The sequence below is a fragment of the Helianthus annuus genome, chromosome 2 (assembly GCF_002127325.2).
Source record: "Helianthus annuus cultivar XRQ/B chromosome 2, HanXRQr2.0-SUNRISE, whole genome shotgun sequence".
NCBI classification, from domain to species: Eukaryota; Viridiplantae; Streptophyta; class Magnoliopsida; order Asterales; family Asteraceae; genus Helianthus; species Helianthus annuus.
The window spans coordinates 11,783,984-11,795,460 of record NC_035434.2 but is presented as its reverse complement, the minus strand read 5'-3'; the positions used below and the strand labels follow the sequence as shown (position 1 = coordinate 11,795,460).

Genomic DNA, 11,477 nt, shown 5'->3' with positions numbered 1-11,477 from the left:
TTTATGCCGGAGATCATTCATTGATCAAGGGCTTTTTCCTCGTATAAATCCTTGTGTCAATTGTGCATTTTACATTTAAGTGATCCTTCACTTTGTTCAACAAACCAAGCATCATTCCCCGTTTTCATAAGAGTTTGGTTGCATTATCCTTGTGTGATTTTTGACCAAAACACTTCCCATTTTGGGGCTAGCTTGCCATCGGCAGGATTAATAGTATTCTGAAAAGCCTTTCTTAGCACCCAATCTCCAACCTTAAACCTTCTGGTCCTAATGTTCTTGTTATATGCCCTGGATATTCTCTGTTGATATGCTGCCATCCTTAGCCTTGCCGCATCTCTTTTCTCATCTATTGTGTCTAAATCTTGACACAAGGCTTCAGGATTCTGCTCAGGATCACTGAGGGTAGATCTTACAGTGGGCATTGTCATTTCTGTCGGGATTACTGCCTCTGCTCCAAATACTAAGGAAAATGGAGTTTGCCCAGTAGCATTCTTCACAGTTGTCCTGTTAGCCCATAGGACAAATGGTAATTCTTGTGCCCATCTTCCCTTCTTAGCCCCAAGTCTCTTTTTCAAATTGTTGACAATTATCTTGTTTGAGGATTCTGCCTGCCCATTCGCTTGAGGGTGTATTGGAGTGGACGTTATCATTTCGATCCTCCAACTCTTGCAAAAATCAGTGGTCCTCTTGCTTATAAACTGGGACCCATTATCACAGATGATTTCAGCTGGTACCCCAAACCTGGTCAGGATATTCCTTTTTATGAAGGATACTACTTCTTGGTCTCTAACTTGGACAAAGGCTTCAGCTTCAACCCACTTAGAGAAATAATCCGTCATTGCTAGTGTTTTGGTCAAAAATCACTTAAAGATAATGCAACCAAACTTTATGTAAACGGGGAATGATGCTTGGTATGATGAACAAAGTGAAGGATCACTCAAGTGTAAAATGCACAAGCGACACAAGGATTTATACGAGGAAAAAGCCCTTGATCAATGATCTCCGGCATAAAAAACCTCGGGTGATGGAAACTACCGATCACCAAACTTCAATATAACAAATAATGGTTACAACTTTGGATGATAACGAGCCAGGTACAAAGATCACTATAGTATCGTATGCTTAAGCGTGTGAGAAATGTGTTGTGTCTTCCGAATGTTCAAGAGTGCCTTTTATACAAGTGTGTGTGGTTCTATTTTAGGCAAATCACCTAACTACTAGCTCGTTACCCCTTTAGAAATAGAAGTAAATTTAGCCTAAATAATCGCCCTTGAATTGTGCTGAGTTTCCATATTCTTCATAACGTCCATCTTTGATTATGCATGTGCAAAATTAGCGTGATAGATTCCTTGTTTACGTTGCTAAGACCAAGTCCAACTCGTAATTCCTGCAAAACAACATTTAATCCAAAGAGAACAATCGTTAGTGTGAGGATCCTTAGGACGATCCGTGATCCTGATCCTGGAGCTCCTCTAAGGATCACTATCTGCCAAAGAAGTAAGGATCACTTGTTAGGATCACATGTAAGGATCATAGGTCATAAAAATCCAGCCTTAACAATTGCCCCCAAAATATAAGGAGTATTTATGTAATATAAACGAGTTATATTTTGCTGAATCTTATCTCTAACTAACTCAACGGATATATAGCCGTTAAGAATGAACTATCTGTTGCGATCTGACGTCATGGAGATGACAACCCTGCACAAATCATCATTATAAATAGAAATAGGGATAGGATCGTTTGCATTTAAATTCGAGAACTCTTCCCTTTATAACCGCGATCAGAGGATTGAACAGGTATTCCCCTTCTCCTTCTATCTTGCTTGCTCTGTTTTTCTTTTTCTTTCCATCGTCTTGAAAAAATGTTGCTCCGGAACTCCCCGCACAAGGATCCTAAGAAGAACAGTCCCTTGAAGAGTCAAGGGATCATCAAGGATTCTCCCACTGAGAGGTGTTGTTTTACTGATCCTTACATTGACAAAATCCGTCATTGTTTTCCGGCGAACACCCTCTTTAAATCTTATGACCCTACCGCTCTGAGCGATTATATTTCTGAGACTTGGGTAGCTTTCCCAGTCACTCCTTTCTTGATAGGATATTCGTATCCTTTTCCCCAATTCACCCAATCTTTCTTCTCCCTTACCGGCATCAGCTATATCCAGGCTATGCCGATGATCTGGAGGGTGTTATACACCCTTGAAAGGATCATTGGGCAAGAGGGTATTGACCTTGGCATGGCGGAGTTGGCTGAGATGTATGATCTTACCACTTTCGGATCCCACCAATACTTGTTTAAGCGAAAAGCTGGAGAGGATCATCCTGTCTTCAAAGTTACCAAGAACGACACGAACTGGAAGCGACGGTTCTTTTTTGTTAGGAGAGATACCATCCCTGATGGGAAGGATTTGCCCAAGGAGTGGGCTACTCATGGTAGGATAGAGTATCCTGGAAGGATCACCGTAGGACCTATCTTTTAGCATAAGGATTACTGATGTTCTGTTATTATTATTTTTTTTTGTGCAGCTATCTCCATCTCTCATCTGAAGTTGATACCTGCTGCAAAAGAGAGACTTTTGGCCTTTAAGAGGCTTGATCCGGAGACAAGAACTTTCCAGGTTGCTACCCAGGATTCTCAAGAAGTATCCTCTGCCTCTGTCACAATGTCAAGTAAGTATCCTCATTTAAAAAGTAATTCTATGTAGGATTTTCAAGTTTAATTAGAATACTTATCTTATTTTGGTTGTGTAGGTGCTGGAAAATCCTCTAAGTCTGCTTCAAAGTTCGGTATTGATGATCTTGCTAATGTCAAATCTGCAAGGAAGAAGACTCCTGCTACCAGCCCAACTGCTTCAGCCCCTAAAGCACCTATTAGGGGTAAAGGAAAGAAGAGAAAGGCCTCTGAGGATTTACAAGGTCTGCCCCTGCTCCGCCAACAGTTTCTGGACTACTTCAACGAGGTAAGGATCACTGCCCCTGTTTGTTATCCTGATAGTTTTGAGGATCACTTGTTTCTGACGTTATGCCTTGTTTTCCTTGCAGAAATTTGCTGAGATAGAGACTTATTGTTAGGGCTGGATTTTTATGACCTATGATCCTTACATGTGATCCTAACAAGTGATCCTTACTTCTTTGGCAGGTAGTGATCCTCAGAGGAGCTCCAGGATCAGGATCACGGATCATCCTAAGGATCCTCACACTAACGATTGTTCTCTTTGGATTAAATGTTGTTTTGCAGGAATTACTAGTTGGACTTGGTCTTAGCAACGTAAACAAGGAATCTATCACGCTAATTTTGCACATGCATAATCAAAGATGGACGTTATGAAGAATATGGAAACTCAGCACAATTCAAGGGCGATTATTTAGGCTAAATTTACTTCTATTTCTAAAGGGGTAACGAGCTAGTAGTTAGGTGATTTGCCTAAAATAGAACCACACACACTTGTATAAAAGGCACTCTTGAACATTCGGAAGACACGACACATTTCTCACACACCTTAGCATACGATACTATAGTGATCCTTGTACCTAGCTCGTTACCATCCGAAGTTGTAACCGTTATTTGTTATATTGAAGTTTGGTGATCGGTAGTTTCCATCACCCGAGGTTTTTTATGCCGGAGATCATTGATCAAGGGCTTTTTCCTCGTATAAATCCTTGTGTCACTTGTGCATTTTACATTTGAGTGGTCCTTCACTTTGTTCATCATACCAAGCATCATTCCCCGTTTACATAAAGTTTGGTTGCATTATCTTTAAGTGATTTTTGACCAAAACAGTTTGGCGCCCACCGTGGGGCAATTGGTGCTTCATTCATAAGAAAATTTTTCTGTTGGTGATCATTCCGGAAGTGTTGCATGGCTTCATCGTTGAAGAATACTTCCACAGCAATGTCTGCAGTCAATTCATCTAATGGCATTCCACCTTTGCCTCCACCACCAGCTGGATCTCAGAAAAATGCTGAGAAGAGACCAACTCCTATCTCCTCTAAACCATCATCTTCTGCTCTAACTTCTTCTGTTCCCAGTACTAGTGATATATTTACTTTGATTTTGCAGATGAGGGATCGTATGCAGCAGCAGGATGAAACTAATGACAGGATCCTCAAGGAAATCGGAGATCTCAAAAGGCAAAAGAAAACGGCAGAGGATCATTCCCCACTAATGCCCAAATCTTTGAATTTTGATACTCCGATGATTACTTCTCAGCCATCAGAGGCCCTAGACATTCAACATATGGGTGGATTAAGAGGAGTGCATTTCGGCCCAGCAGCAATGACTCAGGCATCAGGATCATATTTCCAACCGGCAGGATCCTACACTCAGCATATGGGATCCTTCATGAGCTTAGGATCCTCCTTTGTTCCAGGATCATCCCAGGTTCAAGGATCCTCCTTTGTTCCAGGATCATCCCAGGTTCAAGGATCCCCTCAGATACTAGGATCCTTGAAGAATTTGCAAACAGGAAGTCCAGATGTCCATCAAGGAGATTTTATTCCAATGCAAACCATTGCTTCCACTGGTCCCTCCATCATCCCAGAATCCCTGCAACATGGATTCACACCCAATGTTCCTAATTTGAACCCGATGGGTGGTAACACTTTTAATAATTCTTATACCACTAACCATGGATTCATGCAGGATACAGGTATCAATCATGCTATGGCCAGAGAACTACAAAAACTGAAGGATATGATATCAAGTGTTCCAGGGGTAGTCAAACCTATCCCGGAGATTGCAGATGGAAGCCATAAGGTATCTCGTTTTGCACCACCAATCTGTGATGCGGAGATACCCAAAAGATTCCATATCCCTACTATGAAGCTGTATGATGGTACAACGGATCCTGAGGAACACATAGCACAATACAGTGTAACGCCCCAAAACCCAAATGTTTATATCGTCGTATGTTCCTATAGGACATAACATGAGATAAATAACTAGGCTATTGAACCTAGTTAAAAGGTGTAGCTAAGATTAATAAAGGTAGTGTCAGTTATGTTTTAAAAGGCAAACCCGAGGGACTAGAGTGGAACAAATGAAAGTTGACTACTAATTAAAAGGTCAATACACACACAAACACACACATACGTGCGTGTTCTTGAAGCTTCAGGAGCTCTCAAGAGCTCCAAACCCTAGTTCCACTAAATCATCAAATTAAAGGGGTGAATCGAAGCCCAAATTCAAGAAGGAGCACGGATTAACGATCACCTTCATGAGGGGATCATAAGGTATGCCTTAAATCTAAGATTTGTGATCATGTGTAAAGCGGGTTATGTTCTAATCCATGAGTTTAAGTGAAATTGAGCATGAGTATGTGTTACAATTAACATATAGAACATGAATTATGAATGGTTTGTGTTAATTTGAAGTCTAGATGTGAAACCCGTTTGTTTTGGTGAGGATGATGACTTGAATCACCATTTATGTTTAATTCTTGTTGAAAGAATGATGTATTATGTGGGTGTGACAAATTATTGTTAGATGTAAGTATAGGAATATGATGATGTTATGTTTAATGTTCATTTGGTATGATACATGATGATAAGTAGTTGGTTTTGATGGGTTATGTATGAGTTTAGAAGAACTGTGCATAAATTAGTTGTACATTGTGCTAAGATAGTGGTACGCACACCAAGTGTTCGATGAAATGCTTAAGTGAACTTGGCAAGTGAGATTGTAGGAAAGGGCTTGACATATTTGAATGGAATATGATAATGATATGACTAGTAGTCTACTAACTTGAAGAATGTGCTCTAGATAGAACTCGTATAAGAATTCGGGTTGAACATATGTGTGAGTCAAGTTTATGCATTTGGAACTTGTATGTCGAGTATGTGACTAGGCGATCATGTAGTTGTATGTGTCATACAACATTGTGTATGAAATGAATATCATGTCATTAATATGGTCTAATATATCAACATGAATGCGTGTTCAAAAGTTAGAAGTTATATGCTAGAAGGTTGACTTTCTGAAAGTCAACCGAGAAATTATAACATGGTTAGCCTTTCGGACAAAATTATAATAGTGGAGAAGTAATGTGTTATGTACTAGATGATCTACATGTCGTATGCGATGATAATTGAGTTGCGTGAATGTGGAACAAGACGCCTTTTTGGTCTATGCCTTATGTATGTGGTATATGGTTAATAAAAAATGCAAGTAATGTGTGAATGGAAGGAAATGAAAGTTAGTATGAATGAGCACGTATGCTAACCTTGATGTGATTGTGATGACATGAAAGGATAGGAATCACATTAGCATGGATTCAAGCATGAAAGGCTAACGAGTCAAGAGGAGACAAGGAAGCGGCTACGAACACGGATGCACAAGGTAAGTGATTCCGCAATCACTTCTTAGTTGTTATGTAATGTTATATGCAATCTAATTATATGTGATAATTGAGGTCAAATAGGAATGAGTTGTATGATGTCAATAAAGTATTAAACGGATCTTAGTTTGATCCAAGCTAGGCTGGTGTGATTAAGAAATTGTAGCTAAGTAGTGAGATTGGTTACTCATGCAAGAAATTCCTTTGTTATTAAGGATATAGCATAATTGACTAAAATGCCCTTGATAGGTATATCGGGCAAACGACCTTAGAAGTCGTTTGGAATCAAGATACTCGATTAGTATAATATTTTGGTCAAGCATGAAAATGTGGAGTATGTTTTTGTATGTCATAAACTACTTAATGCATAAATACCCATAACGGGTCAAGGTAAGCTTCTGACCAAAAATATGATTAAACATAGGTAAGACATCCAAGAATTTAATCCTCTATGATAAATGACGTTGATATTAAAAGGTTCAGGAGGAGTCGAGGTTAAGTAAACAGATTATGTTGATAAATGCACGAACGGGTCAAATAGTTAGAAAAGGGTAATATGTCGAATGCACGTAAGTTAAGAAATTCCTTATTCCGGAGGTAGGATTTTAAGTTGATATGATAGAATGTGAATTTACAAGCATGTAGGAAGAAACGGGAGGTTAAATGGGTAAACGGTTCAAAAGTTATGCGCGTTTTAGTGCGTACGGACGACGAAACGGAACTGCAGAAAACTGCAGTTTCTAGAGGGCGTCGCCGACGGGTATGGGGGCGTCGCCGACGGGCTCCAGAAAGTGAATTTTTGTGCTGACGGGTTAATCTCCTGTCTACGGGTTTTTGGGCTACGGGTAAATGCAAGGCCCGTCGCCGACGGCCCTAGGGGCGTCGGCGACGGCCTCCCCAAGTTCCAAAAGTTGAAATCTTGTTATTTAAGTTATTTTATGTATCGTAGGCTTCGGTTTGTCATCCGTGGTCTACGGCGGACCTTCCAAACATGATTTTGATGGTTCCTTAGATGTTTATGAGCCATAAAACTAAGTCTAAGACCCGTGTAAATAATGTATGATTATGTAAGAGGTACGCGTGATCTAGCACGTATACATAAAGGTATGCATGTATGTAATGACGTAGGAAGGGTATGAACAAATGTAGATGTGCATGTATGTATGTATAAAGATATGTACGAGTGTATGCATGTATGTAATGATGTAGGAAAGGTTTGTACGTATATATAGATGTGCATGTATGTATGTATAAAGACATGTACGAGTGTATGCATGTATGTAATGATGTAGGAAAGGTTTGTACGTATATATAGATGTGCATGTATGTATGTATAAGGATATGTACGAGTGTATGCATGTATGTAATGATGTAGGAAAGGTTCGTACGTATATAGATGTGCATGTATGTATGTATAAAGATATGTACGAGTGTATGCATGTATGTAATGATGTAGGAAAGGTTTGTACGTATGTATAGATGTGCATGTATGTATAAAGATATGTACGAGTGTATGCATGTATGTAATGATGTAGGAAAGGTTTGTACGTATATAGATGTGCATGTATGTATGTATAAAGATATGTACAAGCGTATGCATGTATGTAAAGATGTAGGAAAGGTACGTACGTATGTAGAAGTATATGTATGTATGTAACAAGACATGTATGAGAGTATACACGTATGTAAAATTGTAGGGAAGATATGTACGTATGTAGATGCGGATGTAATTACGCATGTATGCATAATTTAGTCACGTTGAGGGCTAACGTTATTAATGGTGCACCTTGAGAATGAGAAGTAATGCAGGTACATTATTGAAGCCTCACCAGGAAATGGATACGCATATGAAATGCTTAAAGTTTGGAAGATGACGAAATGTGAAGTGTACGCAAATGAATCTTGTTTATATAATGTGTACTAATGTTATGAATGTATGTGGTGAGTGCAGGTTATACGGATAACGGGCGGATTATCACAAGAATTAGAGATCGAAGACCGAGTCACGAGATAGATTGTACGGGAATAATTAAGTATGTACTACTAGTAAACATGACTTATATTTTATCTTTGTAAAAGATACATTTTAAAACGAACTTTCAAGTAAGTCAAGACGTTTGTAATGAAAGAAATTTTATGGCACGAATTTCCGCTGCAACTTTTGACAAATACGAATTAGGGCGTAACATACAGGGAGAGGATGGAGATCAATCCTATTCCAGAAAGGTTAAAGGAAGCATGCCTGTGCAAGGGATTTGGATCCACTCTTACTGGATCAGCTCTTAAATGGCTGCTAAGTCTTCCCCCATACTCTATTACTTCATTCGCTAATTTAGTTAACTTATCAATAATCAATTTTCTTGTAGTAGAAAATTTGAACGATTGACTAGCGATTTATATAGGATAACTCAGGGTCATAATGAATCATTAAGGGATTATATAACCAAGTTTAGTAAAGAATCCTTGGATATTCCTAACTTGGATGTGGCCACAGCTGTTGAGGCCTTCAAGATGGGTTTACTTAAGGATTCATTGTTCTATGATGATCTTGTTATGACACCATGCAGGAACCTAGACGAAGTAAGAACTCGGGCACTCAGGTTCATCCGGTTAGAGGATGACAAGAGGATCCAGGAGAGACAAGTAGGATCCTCAAAACAAGAAAAACAAGGATCCTCTTTCAAAAGCAACAGATTCAAATCCTATAACAGAACTGACAACCAGAACGTGCATGTTGTTGACCAAGAAGAGGATGATGAAGATTATCCTCCGATTTCTGAATACTGTTTTTCCGTTGATAACCATGAACTAATCCTTGCAATGCAGAATCTAGGAGAAAAAGCCAGATGGCCTAGAAAAAATGACAAACCAGCCGGAACTAAAGACAAATCGAAGTGGTGTGCATACCACGAGGATTTTGGGCATTTAACCGAAGAATGCATCGCGTTAAGAAAGGAAATTGGATATCTGCTAAGCAAGGGGCATCTAAAAGAGTTGTTGGGAAGAAAAAAGCAAAGGACTCAGGATCCTGAAAGGATCCCTGAGAAAGCTCCAGCTCCTCCGGCAGATGCACAAGTGATCAACTTTATTTCTGGAGGATCAGACATCTATGGTGTTTTGGTCAAAAATCACACAAGGATAATGCAACCAAACTCTAAGTAAACGGGGAATGATGCTTGGTTTGTTGAAAAAGTAAAGGATCACTTTAGTAAGAAATATGCGAGTGACACAAGGATTTATACGAGGAAAAAGCCCTTGATCAATGTATGATCTCCGGCATAAAAAACCTCGGGTGATGGCAACTACCGATCACCAAACTTCAATATAAAAAAAAAGGTTACAACTTCGGATGATAATGAGCTGAGTACAAGGATCACTATAGTATCGAGTGTTTAAGCGTGTGAGAAATGTGTTGTGTGTCTTCCGAAAGGGGAAGAGTGTTATATATACAAGTGTGAGTGACCTATTTTAGGTAAATAGACTAACAATCAGCTCATTACCCCTTTAGAAATAAAAGTAAATCTAGCCTAAATTATCGCCCTTAAATCATGCTGAGTTTCCATATCCTCTTCAACGTTCATCTCTGATTAAGCATATGCTAAAGTTGTGAAGACGCGTCCCTTGTTTGCGATGCTAAGAGCGGATCCTGCTAGACATTCCTGCAAGATAACATTAAACTCAATGAAAACAACTGTTAGCATGAGGATCCCTATGATGGTCCGTGATCCTGATCCTGGAACTCTGCTGAGGATCACTATCTGCCAAAGAAACAAGGATCACTGGTTAGGATCACAGGTAAGGATCACGTGTTATAAAAATCCAGCCCTAACAATTGCCCCCAAAATATAAGGAGTGATATTGTAAATAAGCGAGTTATATTTTGCTTGATCCTATCTGTAACGAGCTAATCGGATAACTAGCCGTTAAAGTCGAACTAGCCGTTGCAATTCTTACGTCACAGAAGTGACAGCCCTGCAGATCATCATTATAAATAGGAGATAGAGTTAGGATCAATCTGCATTTAAATTCGAGAGATACTCCCTTTATAATCTCGTCTGAAGATCAATCAGGTATTCTTCCTCTTTCCTTCCTTCTCTTACTCTGTTTCTCTTCAACATTCTGCAAGTATGCTGCTACGGAACTCCCCTCATAAGGATCCTAAAAAGAATAGTCCCTTGAAGGGTCAAGGGATCATCAAGGATTCTCCCCATGAGAGGTGTTGTTTCACCGATGTTCATATTGATAGAATTCGTCATTGTTTTCCGGCGAATGCTATCTTTAAATCTTTCACTCCCACTGCTTTAAGTGACTTTGTCTCCGATACTTGGGTAGCTTTTCCTGTTACTCCGTTCATCATAGGCTATACGTATCCCTTTCCAGCTTTCACCCAATCTTTCTTTTCCCTGACCGGCATATCCTACATCCAAGCCATGCCGATGATCTGGAGGGTTTTGTATACCCTTGAAAGGATCATTGAGCAAGAAGGGATCGACCTAGGAATGGCGGAGCTGTCTGAGATGTATGATCTCACAACGTTTGGATCCTGTCGATATTTGCTCAAACAGAAAGCCGGAGAGGATCACCCTGTTCTTAAGGTCACCAAAAATGACATGAATTGGAAGCGACGATTTTTCTTCGTTAGGAGGGATACCATCCCTAATGGGAAGGATCTGCCCAAGGAGTGGGCTACTCATGGTAGGATAGAGGATCCTGGAAGGATCACCATCAGACTTGTTCCTTGAGGATCACTAATATTCTGTTTTTTGTGCAGCCATATCTGTTGCTCATCTCAAGTTGACTCCTGCTGCAAGAGAGAGAGTTCTAGCCTTCAAAAAGCTTGATCCTGAGACCAGAAGTTTTCAAGTTGCCATTCAAGATTCACCGGAAGTATCCTCCGCATCTGCCACAATGTCAAGTAAGTATCCTCATTTAAAAAGTAGTTTTATGTAAGATTTTTAAATTAGTTAGAGTACTTATCTTATTTTGATTGTGTAGGTGCCGGGAAATCTGTCAAGTCTGCCTCCAAGTTTGGTATTGATGATCTTGCAAATGCCAAGTCTACAAGGAAGAAGACCCCTGCTGCTAGTCCGTCTGCTTCAGCCCCTAAAGCACCTGTCAGGGGTAAGGGAAAGAAGAGAAAAGC

General features: G+C 39.7%; 1 long non-coding RNA gene across 1 annotated transcript; it reads left to right on the top strand.

The window, feature by feature from the left end:
• Positions 1-4,877: 4,877 nt before the first annotated feature.
• On the top strand, positions 4,878-8,478 carry LOC118483696. The gene is made up of 3 exons (XR_004871095.1): positions 4,878-5,231; positions 6,253-6,336; positions 8,286-8,478. It is a non-coding gene; the product is annotated as an uncharacterized LOC118483696 (long non-coding RNA).
• Positions 8,479-11,477: the final 2,999 nt, after the last annotated feature.